Genomic DNA, 18,195 nt, shown 5'->3' on the forward strand with positions numbered 1-18,195 from the left:
CTGTTCTAAACCTAATACTGTGTTCTGACCCAGTTTTCAAGAAGAGAGGTTTCTGATTACCTGACAGGAGCTCATATTTATATGAAAAGAATAGCAAGAGCACATTTAATCTTCTATGCTACTAGTATGACAGCTGCGCTTTCGCTCTCTCAGCTTTCTTGAAGGATGATCAACGCAGAGCTAATTTTTATACGTTCAGGATTTCCAGATAGGAATATGCATAAACTGTAGTAGCTGTTTATCTGATTCAAGCACTAATTGTGTGGGTCCTAGCATGAGTACAACAGGAAAGCAGTGTATTTCACGGTTAATACCAGTGAAGAGACACGCAATGCTCAGTGGATAAAAGGCTTGTAGTCCCAGCTGGGAAAATAGTTCCATTATCTCCCAGCTGCATAGACCTTCCATACGGCTCCGTTCTGCCTCGATGAACACTGTGGCTTGCTGAGAGCTTGAAACAGTTCTGCAGAAAATTGTAAAGATCCTGAGACATTTCACTGTTAAGATCTGTAAGTACAGAATTGTGCTGTCTACTGCAATGTGAATAATGCTGGGGGAAGCTGCATTTTCTGGGTGTTTTTTTTTTCCTTCCTCAGTAATTTTCATTAACATAAGGGTAGGGAATGAAGAAAATTCACTGCTTTATTTATGATATGTGTCTGTAAATGGCTGATGCTCCAAATGTATACGTTCTTGGAAGAGAAAAAATGTATATAATGAATTTGTATGCATGTGAGGTCTGAGTCAAACAGAACAGGAGACTGTGCTAGTAACAGACACGACAGGTATATTATTTGAGTATATCACAGCTCTGTGCTGCAGTAAAACGGACAGCAGAGAGGATGACAGTGCTAATTTTGGCACTTTCATATGACTTTCTACAGCATATTTAAAGATGAAGTGGGTAATGAGAGCCTAATCTAATTTCTACCAGCTGAAAGTGTAAAAGCAATAAACATAAATTTTCAGGAAAATTTTAGTATGACCTAAAAAAAGTTTTCCCTGTTGCTCCTTTTAATGATCAGGAAAAAAAAAAAAAATCAAGATCACAATATATATTGAACTTTGGGTTTTGCATCCAAGGATTTGCAAGAGTTTTAGTTTCGATGTTTTCATTTATTTACACTGCATGACACAGCTTTAAAGGAAACGTAATACTTTATAAAACTTTTGGAAGTCCGTGGTGCCAGAAGCAAGCAATTGCTTGACTACTGCTTTATGTTAAATCGTCTATTCCCATAGTGCTTTTTGAGTGAATACTTTGATTCAAAGAGTTGTTGCATGTGTAAAGGGTCTCCTCCAACAGCTTTTGCACAACCAGGCTCAACGCAAGCAATTTCCTGCAGCACTTGCATATCTCAATGATCAAACAAGATGCAAACATTCTGCAGCCTATGTAAATAAGTTTGTTGCCCTTTTGTCAACACGGCAACCATTTTCAGATAAATATTACCAGTTAACAATTAGACTATTTACTCCTCTGAAGAAGCATTTCCTCCTCCCCTCCTTTTATTTTCTCCCCCCAGAGAGAGGGGATCTGTCAGAGTACTCCTTCCACATTCAGCATTTGGAAAGTTCTGCAAGTTGAGGAAGTTTTTATGTGTGTGCAACTAAACCCTGCAGTGTTTGTAATTCCAGGCACCACATCACCACAAATAACCCATCCTCATCAGCCAGCTTTTGCTTTGGTGCTCCAGAGGCACTATGTCAGTGTTTCACATTCCACAGAGTCTCTGCTTCAGAGGTTTTATGACACTAAAAAGTCCCAAATCAGTACCTATATGAAGTTAGCAACTACCATATTTCACATTTTATTGTGTAAAAAAGAAAAATAAACCACACCAATGTAGGCAGCTAGTTTTCAAATGCTGACGAGGTACTGATCACCACGTATTAAAAGTGTTACCTTTCATGCTGAGAATAAAATTATAAATAATATATAACAAACTTAAGTGCCTTAAATCAAATAGGAGACATATCTCTCCTCCTTTTCTTCCAGCTTTATGATCAGTATTAAAAAGGTTTCTGGTGCATAATAGCTACTCTAAAACTAATTTCTTGCAGTTGAAGCAACTATTTCCATCACCGAACAAGGTGCCAGCATGGCCAAGGAGACCCGAAACACAAAGTTGTGGGTTTGCATTATGTGGGCGTGAAGAACTATTTGTATTTTAACAGAAATTTTTCATTAGAAGGATGTTTGTCTTGTAAGCATATGAAAACACATCAGCTCTTCAAAATGGTGTTCAAATGTTTCTTTTCCCCTAGAAACTGTATTAGCTGCCTGTTACTACAAGACAATATCCCTTTTGTTTAAAGTTGTGGCCAAGTTTATTCCAGAAGACTACCACAGATTGCTTTCAACTAACCCCTGCCCAGAGGTCAGCTAGGTGCTGCTCATCTTCATGGCACAAGGCTTTTTCAGGGAGACTGAGACACAAAAACCATCTTAATTCTTCCCTGGTTACCCGCAGCCTGCCGCCCTGCCCCTGGGTGCAGCCAAGCCCTCCTGACCTCCGCAGAGGAGCAGAGTCACAGGGGAACGCTCTTACAGAAGATGAACACCAGCGAGTCTGGCTCATAAAGTCCTTTGTTCCTTCTTACCAAAGGCTGCGCTCCAAGTTGACTAGAACTAGGTACATGGGCAAATTGGTAAGAGACAATCTCTCCCTGAGCAGCAAAGACACAAAGAATTCCAGGCACAGTTTTACAACAACTACCCGTGCTGGCAGCTATCACCTCTGGGATGCTAAAAAAAAAAAAAAAAAAAAAAAAAAAAAAATTAGGTGACCCTATTTTCATTCACAAACTAGAAGGCTTCTGCAAATCTCTTTTATTTACACCACATCTTTCTATAAGTGCAGAACATGCAAGAAAAAATACCACACCCTTAAAAAGAGAACCAAGTATCTTTGAGTAGCTTCATCATGGAAAATAAAAATAACCCCTAGCAAAATAGATCAGGGCATTGTACTTACAGCTCTTCATCTTGCTGACACAACAACCACACACAACTAATGCAAGACAAAGCGCCAGAGATATGGAAGACCCTACCTTGATACTAGGAGGCTACTAAACAGACCAGGCCAGCATAAAGTGCTAGCAGGATGTCTTGTCACAAAAATAAACCTGGGGAACTGCACACACATTTCTAAAGTTTTAGATGCTTCAGACAGAGGTAGAGAGGAAAAGTGCGAGTTTTGCCATACCTTTCTGCTCCCAGCTCCATCTCCTCTCCTCCGTGCAGCTCCTAGAGAGCTCCCAGCCCAGCAGCACCTCCCACCATGGCTGTGCCTGGCAGGTCAGGTGCAGATGATCAGCACTTTCTTCTGCTTTTCCTCTTGAGGACAGCAGGTGTTTCCACCCATTTATTCAGGCACTATAAAGTTAATTGTCCCATCTTAGGCAAAAAGATAATTAAAGACTCCAAGCAGCTCACTCCATTCTTGATAATTTGCCTTACAAAACTGCTTTTTTTTTTTTTGATGTTTTTTCAGGAGGAAATGTTTTAATAAGGTCTTAGTAACTCTGTGATTTTACTGCTGAGTTAACTTGGGTAATTCAACCAAGCCTAAAGTGAGGGTGTCCCTGTACCAGACTCTTACCTGTAGTTACTGTAATCTCTGAGTACTGATACTTGCCCACCAGTGTTTTAGCATAGCTGGATACTGAAATCTTCTAAGATTTGTTCCCAGGCAATCTGATTAGCTTTAGAAACTGTGGGAAAGGCACAGTAGGAGAAACACCCATCTTAAAATGATCTCATCTAATCTCTCCCCATCAAGTGGGCAGCTTTCAGCCTGACTCTTTCTACACTTTCCTCCTTCCTCACCAAGATGCAGAGACCTTTGGTTGCAACGTCTCTGAAGCCAGGCAGTTTTGCATGTGTGCAAGAGCCAAAAGGAAAGGGGATAGGACCTGCCTTGAGTCACTTGAAGAGGGAAAAGGACAAAGCCATGAATCACTGGCACACAGAAAGGAATAACTCCCCTACTTGTACACAACTCTCCATGCTCTGCTTGAGGACAGGAGACCGGTGACATCTCTTCTGTATTGCTAGCAGCAGCTGTGCAACATTTAATTGGGTTACATGTTATTGTCATGTCTCCTGGTTTGCCTTTTTTCTTTCTTATTTTTTTATTGGTCCTCAATGATTGAGTAAACGTCCTATATTCTCATCCTTTGGGATGTGTTTTGCTGTGATTTATTCAGCCTGTTTTCAGGACAGCAGCGGAGCATGGCTGTAAGGATGTTCTCTAGCCACACCACCCTGCCTACCAAAGCCGGGCTCTGAGGGCAGGGGCCCAACAGTACATCTGCCACCGCTTGCCTTCCCCTCTCCTCAGCATCCAAGGGGGTCTGGAGATGGGCTCTGCCATGATCTCAGGCTGTTTTGGAGCCCAGTGTAGGAGGGGTTGATGGGGACTGACTGACAGTTGGTATGACTAAGTATCCAGGTAGCCACATATACTATTTGGGGCTTTATTGGGGGGGGGTGGGGGGTGTGTGTCTTTGTGTTTTGGGTTTCCTGCAAAAGGAAAAACTCCACAGCATGCAGTGCTCAGGAAAACAACTGAGAGACAGATGGGGTGGAGAGAGTGGCAGAAAAGAGTAATTTCCCTCACTTAGACCCTCTAATAAGTTTCTAGCTTATAAAGACAAGAAGAAATGGATAAAGATGGTCAGAGAGGCAGTTTGTTTTATTAAAATTCTTGACAGCATCTTCTGTAATGTTCTTGTTAAAAGAGATGGAAAACAGAAAAAAGATGAGAGAAACAGGTTATGTCCTTGCTCTTTACACAACATAATAATACAGGAACTAATATAATTGGCTTCCAGAGAACTGTTTTTATTAGCTGTATACAAACACAAGTGACCCAGCTGCCCAGGTACACAATAACCCTCTCTGGGCTCTGATCACAGCTCCCACCAGAGGCATCTCAAACAAATAAAAAAAGATACTACCTAATTTTTCTAAACTCACTTTTCTTCAGGACACCCTGATCTGATTACCAATAAGATCCATTTTATATGTAAGATTCCTCAGGAAAAAAAAAAAAAAAAAGGGTACTGAAGCTCTCCTGTGGCTGTAACCAAAGCATGAGGATCCCAAGTCCCTATCTGTGGCAACACCTGCAAAGATTCTCATTAAACTTGCGACATGGAAGAAGGCTGGCTGGAAAACAAGGATCCTTTTCTATCAAAAGCGGTGTAATTTTTTAAATTTTTCTTCTGGTGTGGTATGGGCTGAAGTAGCCTGTTTCAGAGGAGCTGGTGGTCTGGGAGTCAGGGCTATCATCCCAAATTTGCACTCTTTTAGGGTGAAAAAAGAAAAATCAGTGGTTAATTTGCTACTCTGGATTGGATAGATTACCCCCTGCTGTTCTTCCTGAACCTTTCTCATGAGGGTTTTTACCTGGGTCAAAATGAGCAAAACCTGGGGTAGGTCTGCCCACAGCAGACAGCAGTCTGGGATTAGGACACTCACTCTCCAGGGATACAGGAGATCACTATTTAGGTAGAGCATAAATTTCATCACTGCTCATAACCTTGTGGCTAAACTGGGCATTCTGCACATTACTCCAGCAGTTTTCCCATATATCTGAGAAAACTTCCCAGAGAAAATTTAGTCAGAGCTGGTGTACTTCTGAAGAGGTTGAGCTCTGATGAAGCAGCATCTTGCTGAGTACTGAGCGTGAGAGCTGTTGCTCTCACGCGGCACTTTGGACTGCGGGCCTTCACCTTTTCGCTGTGCTCAAACTCTGCTGCTAATGGACTCGGGGAGAGGAAGATTTTAGAAGATTAATGAGGAAAATTCTCACTATTCTGGGCAAAGGACATGCCAGACTAGGTTGTCAGCAAGTGTGAGAAGACAATTACTTTTCACCAGCACCTTTTTTTTTAATTCGAATCCCTGTGATTAACACTGGGAATAATTAGAGAAGCTGTTTGGGCTGAAGCTCTGCACCAAGTTTCCTACAGTTAAATGAATGACTTTTCAGATATTTAGTGCTTATTTCCCCTTCAAACACATCTTTTGCTTTTGTGCTTCATCCTGTCCCACTGCTTTGTCCATTGGGAGGTCGATCCACCAAAAGTAAGTCTGGCTGGACCACAGAAAATTTGCCACATTTCAATTTCTGAAACCCTGGAGCCCCATATACTTTACCAATTCAAACCCATTTCTCTCAGATGTTCCCTGTCAAGTAGCACATACGTGGAGCTTGGTGTATACAGCATGCATGTGGTACCTTTGGTGAGAGAAATGGGGATTAAAAGCACTGAAGTTTCTGCAACTTCTCTCCGAGCAGTTTCTGATAATCCTACCATAAAATTACAAAAACTGCAGGACCAGAGCAAACCTCACTATAAATTGTGCTTCCTTCATTTGTAAAGGAATCCAGATGAAATGTAGATTTTTATCACCTAAATTAGACAGCAGTGCCAGATGGACTACCCAGCATCCTGTGTGGACTCAGTTTCCCGTACCTCAGCTGAAAACTCTCAGTCATCTTGGTAGACAGAATTTGGGCTTGTCTGCCATGACCTATGCTCCGGCCCTGCCTTTCCCCATCTCTTAGAGCTTCAAAGGAGTCTGTCTTTGATCCAAGTAAAGAAAATCAAGCATGTTATTTGTAGTGTGGGACTGTTCTCCACAGAGAAAGCACATGCAGACTTTGGAGAGCCGCGCTGTGCATCCATGCTGATCTCCAGTGCAGTTGCTGATCATCCTTTGTGCCTCAGTTGCACTTCTCAGGCACTTCTGGTAGCAGCCACTCTCACAAGTATTTCTGATGCTTGCTTCAGAGTTGGAAAAGCCCTGGATGGTGACTGCTGTGTACTGTGTTGTTTTGCATATCATATTGTAGCTGGTCCCTGGTACTGCAGCATTTAAGCTCTCCTCAAACTGATGATTGTCTGCTAATTTCCTTATTCAGGCACTTAGCCCAAAATGGTTTCGTTTTTCTTAGGTTGATAATAGCAGGGAAGCTTTGCAATCGCCAGCAGATCTGGTCGCTGAGGAAATTTCTCTCCCAGGAATTGTTTTGTCTGCTGGTTTAGCGAGAGCACTTAGGCTGCACAGCAGGTTAGAGGTTTTACCCCTATTATACTCACTTAAACTGCCACCTTTTTCTCAGCACTGACATCATTAGCTATGACATATTGCTGAAGCCTCTCCACAGAGGTGACCCAGCCCTTTCTGGAGCTATCATACAAAGCTAAAAGCCATATATATTTTTAACCCTCTCCTTTCCCATATTACTCACTCTGAAGCCACTGGAGTTGCAGGTCCAGTTTCACTGCCCTAAACCCCCTCTGGTCCCTCTATTCCACCATATCCATGAGTTAGGTCTGTATTTTCTGTCCTGGCTCACTTTTCCCACCTGAAGATCCATACTAAATAACACTATTTATTAACTATATAACTGTGTAAAGCCTGGCCAGCTGCATAGCCATGTGTTTGGTGAGGGCATAGCCATAGAGGAAAGACTTGTCAGAGGGATCCTCTTCTACTTACAAGGAAAATCTTCATTTCCTTCACAGCTGAAATAGAAACAGTTATTCATGCATTTGTTTTCGAAATACATAAAAAGTAAATAAGAAGAAAAGACTCATTCTTGAGGAAGACAATTCTTGTAGGACTAAATGTACTATAAATATTTGTGTCATTGCTGTTTAAGTACCAAGCAGCTTTGACCAGGATAGGGAGCAAACTTTTCCCATGAAACACCCCTGCACCAGGCAGGAGGTATGGTATAGGGAGAAATGGAGGTATGGTGAGAAATGCTCCTTGCTCAGGTGTAACTGCCTCAGAAGCAGGTAACAGAGCTGTGGCTGTGTTCACAGCATATCCTCCCCGTACTCTTATTTTTCACTGCTCAGTGAAGGCTCCTGGCTCCGGTAGCCTCAGCTGAACATAAGACTTTCTTTTCCCTATTTGCTGGGGGGCAGCTGAGCAGAGGGCCCTGAGTTTATTGCACCATTTGGCCACTTTTCTACATGTACTTCTGTCTGTTAATAGGATTGTTCACCCCTGTGCTGCCGCCGTGCCCCAAACACCAGCCTGTGCTGCGGGGATTGTCCTTGCTGCTGCGGCAGGGATGCTTCATGCCCCACTGCTGCACCTCTCTGGTTTTGTTTCCATCTGAGACATCACCTTGGCTTTTAGTAGCCGCCTGAAGCAAAGGAGAATCCTGGCTTATGAACCCGCTTACAATTGCTGCAGTTCCAGCCAGGAATAAACTGCTCTTAACCTAAATACTCCTCTGAGGGCACCGAGCTTGGGGGAAGAAACATGCTGTATCTACTGCGAGCAGGAATAAGTGAGGCTAGTATATACTGGGTAACTCTAGGAAGACATTGGAAAAGCAGCTGGAAAGAGAGGGGAGGGAAGGAAGTACAGCAGTGAACACAGCTAAACAATAATGGCCTCTTTATATTGTAGTAAATGCAATGTTTTCAAATAAAACATATACTACTGCAGCTATGAAGACTGTAAAGACATCGAAAGCAAAAGCTTTGTCCAAAGGCAGCCATAGCCTAATGCCTCAAGGAAAACTCCAGCATGTCAAAGCACTCTTCCATGTCAGGGTGAGCAGGGCATGGGTGGGGTCTGTGGTTGGTACTGGGTCACTGCAGTGGGTGCTCCCCATCTCCCCTCCAGCCAGGTCTGGCTGCTATGGGGCAGCATCACCTACAGGAAACACTGAATAATTTATATGACAAATTAAAGAGTGATAAAAATGATAAAATAAAGTGGGCAAAGCTCATTAATAAGCAGCATTGAGGGTACCTTTTGATCATTCAGTTCAGCAGTGTGAGATTATGTATATTCCACTGTTAAATTTGCAGGAAAAATATTTTGCACTTTAATGCAAAATGCTCACATAGGTGAGCCAGGATCTACCGCTAAATCTTAAAGAATATTTGATAGCTAGAGACTTTAGGGAAGGCTACTGGTATTTTGGGATGCTCTGAGGAAGGCTATGGCGAGTGCTATTTGGTATTATTCTGTACTTGAGGTATTTCAGCATTAATTGCACAGCTTTACTGAGAGATTACTAGTTTTAAAGTTAGCCTTATTGAAGGTGTTGAATAATGAATTATATTAAACTCTGGGTTAGGGATTCAGAGGATTGATTTGGAAGACATAGGCAAGAGATACCCAAGCTCAAACTTCTGTCAAAAAAATGGTAGAATAAAAGTTATGTATGAAGTGTAAGAACTGACAAGAAGTACCTTACTCACTGATTCAGGTAAAATATAAATGACTAACCATGTCACGATTCTACCTCTTTGGCTGACTTGCTCAGCAAGATTGATTCAAAATCCATCTAAGCCCTGAAATGAATTAGCAGGAAGACACTTTGTTTGACAATGCTGAGGGGGTTGTTTGAGCAGCCAGAGTAACCAGCAGCAATACCCCCCCACACCTCCCCAAAAAAAGCCCAAGCCCTGACTAACCAGGGGGCTCTATCAAGTGCAGTGAAGTGTGAGTCAGTCATACAAACCTCTCACTTATACCTACAGATGCAAAAGAAGTATTTTAAGAGGTAAAAAATAAAACAAGTTAGAAATTGATGGTGAGATACAGCTGAATCACAAAGGTATCAGTCACTGGTGATTTACTAGACTATCTTTCAGAAGGTTATATCATAAAATATTGCAAATATTTTGTTTATAAAGAGGACAAAATCGAACATTAAACAGTGTTATATACCATGAATGCCTGGGTGATGTCTGTGACCTTTGAATGAGTTAAAAGTAGTAAGGAAATGTATGTACAAGTGCCACTGAAATAAAACCAGGTGAGATCCTTATTATTAACTCTCCTTAAGGGAGCTCACATTTCAAAAACATATTGGTCAAATCAGGAGGTTGAAAATAGAAAATTTATTAAGAAAATATATCAAGAAAGCACAATTTTAATAAAGTCTTGTAAATAATCTCAATTCCGGATTTTTTTCCTGTGTGTGTGGGTGCACTAGAAAATTACCCACATCTGGGACTGGGGAGATGCAAGGGGGTCCTCAAGACTGTGCCCTTCCAGTGCACCTATCCTCTCCCTGGAGGGGTGAAAGCTCCATGGACTGTAAATATACGAATTGTTTTACTATAAGAAGTGGCCAATTTCCTTCCTCAAACTGACCCTCTCACCAGCAGCTTATGGAATTTATTTCTTAACCAAGTGGTTAAAGCTGATTTTTCAGCTCAGTGTGGGATGGGATGCTAATGACAGAGTTACAAACGGCATTCAGAAGACAGCGAGTTTAACCCAAATCTCTGTGGGCTGATTAGGGCAGCATCATATCATAGAATCATAGAACGGTTTGGGTTGGAAGGACCTTAAAGATCATCTAGTTCCCACCCCCCTGCCCTGGGCAGAGACACCTTCCACCCCGTCCAACCTGGCCTTGAACCCTTCCAGGGAGGGGGCAGCCACAGCTTCTCTGGGCAACCTGTGCCAGGACCTCACCACCCTCACAGGGAAGAATTTCTTCCTCACATCTAATCTAAATCTGCCCTCTGTCAGTTTAAACCCATTACCCCTTGTCCCATCCCCACACCCCTGATGCAGAGTCCCTCCCCCTTTCCTGTAGCCCCTTTCAGTACTGGGGGGCCGCTCTAAGGTCTCCCCGGAGCCTTCTCTTCTCCAGGTGAACACCCCCAGCTCTCTCAGCCTGTCCTCACAGGGGAGGTGCTCCAGCCCCTGATCATTCTCATGATGCTTGATCATCTTCACCTGCTTGAGCAGGTCTGTGTCCTTCTGATGTTGGTGCCCCCAGAGCTGGACACAGCACTGCAGGGGGGTCTCATGAGAGCAGAGCAGAGGGGGAGAATCCCCTCCCTCGACCTGCTGGCTACGCTTCTCTGGATCTAGCCCAGGACATGGTTGGCTTTCTGGGCTGTGAGCACACGTTGCTGGCTCAGAGACAGTTTTCCATCTACTACAACTCCCAGCTCCTTCTCCTCAGGGCTGCTCTCAATCCACTCATGGCCCAGCCTGGATTTGTGCTTGGGATTGCCCCGACCCATGTGCAGGACCTTGCCCTTGGCCTTGTGGAACTTCATGAGGTTTTCATGGCCCACCTCTCCAGCCTGCCCAGGTCCCTCTGGATGGCACATCCCTTCCCACGGGCGTGTTGGCCACACCACACAGCTCGGCATCATCAGGGAACCTGCTGAGGGTGCACTCGTTCCCCTGAGGAACATCACTTGTCACTGCTCTCCACTGGGACATCGAGCCGTTGACTGCAGCTCTTTGAGTGTGACCATCCAGCCAATTCCTTAACCACTGAGTGGTCCATCTGTCATATCCATCTCTCTCCAATCTGGAGACAAGGATGTCATATTGGACAGTGGGAGTAGCATCGTGTGAGGCCATCCTGGTGCCATCTCTTGCAACATTTTTTGACTGTCCATTGCCAGCATGGGCAGCATTAGATAGAGCAGTTGAGGGAGCAGCCAAAATTTACACCATCAGGGAAAAAACAGCCATGCCACTCACTTCAAATGGCCCAGAGACTTGAATGTGGCAGCGACAAGTGATCTGAGAGCTGACTTAAGCAAGGCCATGTAGTGTGTCCTGTCTAAAATCATCACAGATTTACACAGAATTAGGGTATTTTTCAGTCTTTCATGCCTGGTCAACAACCACAGCCTTAACTATATTTTAAACTTTATTTCTGGTTATTTTGATACACATTTTAGTGGCCATTTATTTTGCATTAATTTTAATTGCTGTATACACTATTATAAGTGCATTGTTACCTGTCACACGATTTATACCATCTCATTTATTCTGAGCAGTACAGCAGCCGATGCTATAATTCATCAGAATCAGACACTGATTATTGAAGTGGGTAATTGCACAGGCTGTGGCCTGGTGATCAACTCTGGGCAAGGCATTGTCCAACAGACAGGATCAAATACAATAAATGTGATTGCAGTGAAGGTGTTTGCTGTTGATAGGTTGCATTCTGCCATGCAATATAAATCACTGGAATACAGCTTGTAAAATACTGTTTCCTTAGTCTCATCTGCCACCAGGTGTGCAAAATAATACTGGTCCAAATGCACAGCTACTATTGCCCCCTTCTGGATAGAATACTAATTAATGCCAGTAATAACAGCCTTGTTTGTGCCTTACCTCCCTGATTTAAGCAACAGTAGCTTTTACTGCATGTGTCTGTAAAGAATATCTACTTCTGTAGTCCTTCTACTTCATGTGTATAAAGTCCTTCTACTTTCAAGATATATATATATATATATATATTTCTCAAAATTCAGCCAAATACAAATTATTGCTATGAATCCAATCAATGGCCTTTCTTTGACCAAAACCTTCCTGTCATGTAGTCTTACACCCATATTCTCCTGATTAAAAAATAAGAAACAAACCACCCAAAACCCTGTAATACCACTACCTAGGCTTGTAAACGTCTCTAGATTGGAGGGAAGGACAGAAAAAGTCCTGTATTCAATAGGTCATTTTTGAAAGTATGTCACAAAACTATTATAACTTCTGAGAGATTGATATAATTCCGATAACATGAAGTTTTATACAGGGGCAAGGACAGTCACCAGGTAATATCTCAGCATCCCTGACAGGGGATGTTGCAATGATATATCTTGCTTTTTTTTTTTTTTTTTTTTTTTTTTCCTGTATCGTTTACTTTGCAATTGCATATGTATGTCTAATTGCTGTCCATCCAAGTCTAGAGTATCAGTTGTTGGCCACCACTAGCCTGGTGAAATACAGTCTGCATCCAGAAGAAAAGTATCTATGTTCCCAGAAGTCTACGTAGCAAAAATCATAGACCTCCTGTTACTTCGGAGTTGCCATCCAACACCAGAAGTTACTTGGTTTAACGTGCTGTCCCGTTGTTATCTCCCTGCGGGTTCTGGAGGGCAAAAGGTCAAGTGAAGATGGCTTTGCAGTCTCACCATGATTTGCACTGACTTTCTCTCCCACACAACTGCAAAGTCTGCATTTCAGAAAGCAGAAGATTGTGCAAAATGAACAGCCAAACTCTTGATTTTTCACCCACAGTTCCAGGCAGCACTATCACTCATACAAACAGTAACTCACAAACGTCTCACAGTGGAAATGTGGCGACAGAGGTGATTTACAGGATTGTCTTGCAATCCCAGCCCAGTGCCAGAAGCTGTTTCTTGGCTTTGTGGTCAACCTCAGTGCTAAGCTCCGTGATGGAGCCGATTTTAAATTTTTTCTCAATCATGTGCAGGGAAGAGACAAGGTGAAATCTAGGCTATTTCCAGGAATTTGATTGCATTGTTCAGAGACGTTTCTGGTGGCTACACTTTTCAAAAAAACTGTAATGGAGATTTCTGGTTTCCTTTTATTTCAGTGTTTTGGAGAAACAGTAATGCTTTGCTTTGGGGTAAAATTCAAATCAATGCAAACCTCATAAGCCAATAAAATTTTATAGATTGTTATCCAATATGTAATTTGTTACACACTATCTATGTGGCTTCTGTTTATTGAGATATAAAGACTCTAGTTTTTTTAAGGTAGATTTTATGTGAGAAGGGCATAAGAAGGAATAACCTTTCATACCTATTGTACCATAAACTAAATTACCCTTAACCTAAATCATTTATCATGTAGTGGCAGCCTAATGAGACCAAAATAAACAGAAACAAACTGCCTGAAATTTTCATGAAGGGACAACTTTTATTTATATCAGCAGAGTCTTTTGCTTGTAGCTTCACATGTTGGCCGCATGGATTTTACAGTGGATAACATCAGATGCTCTGAGCAATAACTGAAGAAAACTTATGAGGCTATAAAGCTTGTGAAAGGGACTTTTTCACCCTTGAATCACATATCACATATCATAGGATGTGAGTGTAGAAGGGTAGTTGCATACTTTATGTTTATGTTCTGGTAGTAATTTTCTGCTGGATGCAACTACTACAAGGAAGGGAAGGAAGCCTTCATTTCTCCAGCACACCTGAACAGCAGCCTGAGGAGTACTCACATACAGATCATTAGGGCTTTTGTCATTTGGATCAAGAGGGTTGGAAAACCTTTCAGAAAGAATGAGAACTACCATACTTGTGAAATACACTGTAATGTATTGTACTTACTGCTAAGATGTTACTTTTCTAATATAACGTTTCTCGTTGCAATATACATTGGCCTGTACACAACAACATTTTTACCAGTGTAGTTTCAAAGAAAAGAAAAGAAGCAATGCTTGAAGTAAAAGTAAATGCACCTTTTTTTTTTTTTTTGCCAGACACAAAAGAATGAAAGAAATGAAATATGAGCGCACTGACCTACAGATACACACAGAGAGTATAAGCCTATTTACCACAACATGTGATTGTATCATAAGCTAAGTGAAGATCCAAATCTTTAGAAAGCTGATCCAAATCTTACTGAAGTCAGTGGGATATGATTCCCTGACTTTCATAAGACTGAATCAGACCTTGTATGCTGTTTATTAGCTACATTAGTTACTGTGTGATTTACCCTCCACGTAATGTAATAGTGGTTGATATATTCTGATGTGTACAGAAATTGAAATACGTGTTGATGATCTTGCACACTGATGAGGACTGATTTGCTTAGTAAGGAGATAAAAGCTAAAGATAGTGGATCCCTTCAGACCTAGTACTTGTTATTTCCCCTAACAGATGATAGATTTTTATAAGAGGAGCAGACCAAGATAGGAATATAATCAATCTATTTATTGCTCTTAGCCTAGAACTGGTGAAAAATTTGATTTGTGTGACTATGTAGTAACAACATTGTTTTATATGTCAAGGAAAAAAAAATAGTCCATTATTTAGATCATCACCAGTAAATGGATGCTTTCAAGAGCAAAATGCAGGTCCATCATCTTCTTCTTATCATCTCTATTCAATCTCCTAAACTCTTGCTGAACCTAAACCATATGCTGCTAGAGAAAAACCTGGACTGCACGGGAGGCTGAGTCAACGATCAGAGTGACATGCAATGTAACATCAGCAGAAGTTATTAGTGTCCACATGCAATTTATGAGTGCAATCAAACCTGTGGATGACAAGAAGTTGGGGAAGAGCTGCAGTATCCCCGGAAACAATCTGCATTATTAAGAACATAACTCCGGTGAAAGTATGATTAGCATACAAAACTGCAGACACTTCACTTCAAGATCCTCCTCAATGTCTCTTTTTCAAAACAGGAAGCACATTTAAGCCCATTAGAGACTGCACTCTGTTTTGAGGTTTTACAAACGCAATTCCAAGGAAATGTGTAGAAACATTGATAGAACAGCTTTGCAGGTATGCGAAACTGAAAGTAATACTCATACAATAATTTTTCTGCAATCATTCGGATGGGTTTGATAGCCCTGGAAAAGCATCAGAATGAGTTTCTTCTGTCTCGTTTATAGTATACAGTTCTATATATTCATCCATACCTTCAAATAGCAAAAATACTACTAGCTTCCAAGGTTGGCTGTTACTAGTATCAATGTTGGTATGCATGCTGCAGTGGTCAAAATCTTTCTTAAAAGTGGCATAGTCCATACAGTCTCCTAAGACTTAGGAAAAGGATACAGAAAGACTTCAAATGGAAACTTCAATATTTGTATGTTCTGGATCCCTGTCCCATGGAAACACTCACTAAATGAGAAGGAGGGGGTATAAACATCGGCTTTTGACGCTTCAGGTTTACCAATCAAACTACTATTTCAAAGGAAAGAATCTTCTAATGTGTCGTCCCAACTCAGCAAAACACCTAAATACATATTTTGCATTTAATATGAGAGTGATCCTACAACTACTGCAAAGGATGCACAGGAAAATAAGCTAATTGGTAACTTGGTGCTAAGGACCAACCCTTCTACAAACTTAGCATTAGACAGACACCGAAGCAGAGAGCTTACACTCTAAAGGCCCTCTGAATTCAGAAAAAGTCCTTATGTTCCTCTTGATGTCCTCTGGCTAGAAATATTAGCAGTATTAAATAGGCAGCCTCCACTCCTGAAGATAACTTGCCTTAGGCAACTTTGCAAAATGTAGGGAAAATTTTGGTTGTTGACTTCGATTATTTTTATTGATGTGGAAAATGTGTGATTCCTCATTAAGAAATGCACTCAAGAATTTACTGTGACAGAACTTTTTTTTTTTTTTTTTTTTTTTTTAACAAAGGACAACCTTTCTAAGAGGTTTGGGGAAATCACATATTTTAATAGTATCTTCTAGAGGCAAAACTTGCTTTATATAATAACGGATAAGGAAATGATATGGGGATAAGGAAATAGCCCCTTTATTACTAAAAGACTTATTTTTATAAACTCTGCTAAAACAACAATTGTAACAACTTCGAACAAACAGTTTGATGCAGGTATGAAACCAGAGAAAATGTGTCCTTTTTATGTAATTTATGATTTCTTGATATAATATAATAAAAGGCAAAGATTGATTCTTGATTTAAGATCCTATAGAACTGTATATAGTTGTGAGGGCCTGAGGAACTGCATGAGGATTATTTTATGCAGGTTGGATCATTCAGACATTTAGGAGTGGGTTTTGGAGCATCTTCATAGAATAATAGAATCACAGAATGGTTTGGGTCGGAAAGGACCTTAAAGATCCTCTAGTCCCAACCCCTTGCCATGGGCAGGGACACCTTCCACTAGCCCAAGTTGCTCAAAGCCCTGTCCAGCCTGGCCTTGAGCCTTTCCAGGGACACTGACTGGCCAGTAGGTCCCTGGGTTCTCTTTATTTCCCTTTTTAAAAATGGGGCTTATGTTTCCCCTTTTACAGTCAGCAGAAATTTTACCAGATTGCCATGGCTTCTCAAATATGATGGATAGTGGCTTAGCCATTTCATCCACCAGTTCTCTCAGGAGCCGTTGATGCACCTCATCAGGTCCCATGGACTTATACAACTTCAGGTTCCTTAAATGTTCTCAAACCTGATGTCTCCCGTAGTGGACAGCTCTTCCTTCTTTCAGTTGTTCCTACTACTATAGGTTAGTTTATACTACAGAAAATACTTCTTCATACTGAGGATTAAAATGCCATTAGCACATGTGTGCAGACATCATTATTTAGGGTTATGCTTGGCAAGTTGTATGTTCTTGACCAGGTTGTGAACGTTATTTAGAGATGCTGCAAGACTCTATTGTATGGACATAGGTATATTCAACTGCTTCTGGGAGCAGCCAGTGAGAAGGAGCTCTAAGGGCTGAGCAGTGGCCCTGCAATCTGCTACCATGAAACTGGGCCAAGACAGAGCGATCATGCAGTCACCTAAGAGCAGTACAGCATACAAGATAAACATGAGAAACTGTTTCCTTAGATCCTTATGAATTAATTCATAATAGACTTAATTCTTACTCTGTTTTAAAAAAAAAATAAGTCTGGTCTCAGATCCACATGGAGGATTTTGACTGCAGTACTCCATTCTCCTGACATGACTATAATCCTTCTGAGAAACAAACACACACAATCCCAGCACTATTAACTGAATTTCATGAGTCACATCAGCAGCAATACCTGTTCCTCGCTGAAAACAAAGCTGTGAAGCTGAGATCAGCCATGCAAATCTTGGGGAAAAAATTTGGCCTTGAACGTTTCACTTATTCTGCCACTACAGAAGCACAGCCCTATATGTATGTATCAAGAATGCAGCAACTGTTTAAGAAGTGTACAGAAATGCTTAGAATAGAAAATACAGGAAAATAAAAAGGGAATGAATAATAACATCATACAGGTGAATTTTCACCACCTTACTTTAATTGACACAACACTAATATTCAAAACTTCAAGATTTTTCATTACGGCAATTTCTCTTGTTAATTTGTGAGTGGAGTGCATCATACCTTGATGCTTGGGAGTATATTATGCTGAGGGATGTGCATAGTTCCCCTGCACCTAGTTATATTTTGGGGTACTTAATCAGCAGAATCATTTACAGAAGTGCTTTGCAAAATAAGTGTTCCTCAAAATGGCCTTGAGTAAGATAGCAGTGTGTTTAATTCACTACTATTTCTTTTTTGTATTATAACAGATCATTTGGCATTGTGCAATTTCCTCTCGATTATTCTCTGTGATTTCAACAACATATTTTGGTGCATAAAGAGAGTCTAAATGAAAGTGCTGAATAGAAGGGTATAAAAGAAGCTTCTCAGACCATTTATGTTACAAGAAAACAGGTTAAAGTCCTATTAG

General features: G+C 41.3%; 1 protein-coding gene across 3 annotated transcripts in view; it reads left to right on the top strand.

The window, feature by feature from the left end:
* The first annotated feature begins 254 nt into the window (after positions 1-254).
* Positions 255-18,195, top strand: part of CNTN6 (contactin 6) — a 151,288-nt gene continuing 133,347 nt past the window's right edge. For all 3 annotated transcript variants that reach the window (XM_026857656.1, XM_026857657.1, XM_026857659.1), the window contains exon 1: positions 255-509. The gene's annotated coding sequence lies outside the window, so the exon portion shown is untranslated. The remainder of the gene's footprint in view (positions 510-18,195) is intronic.

This window comes from Athene cunicularia, assembly GCF_003259725.1.
Source record: "Athene cunicularia isolate RWA chromosome 12 unlocalized genomic scaffold, athCun1 chr12_part1, whole genome shotgun sequence".
Lineage (NCBI taxonomy): Eukaryota > Metazoa > Chordata > Aves > Strigiformes > Strigidae > Athene > Athene cunicularia.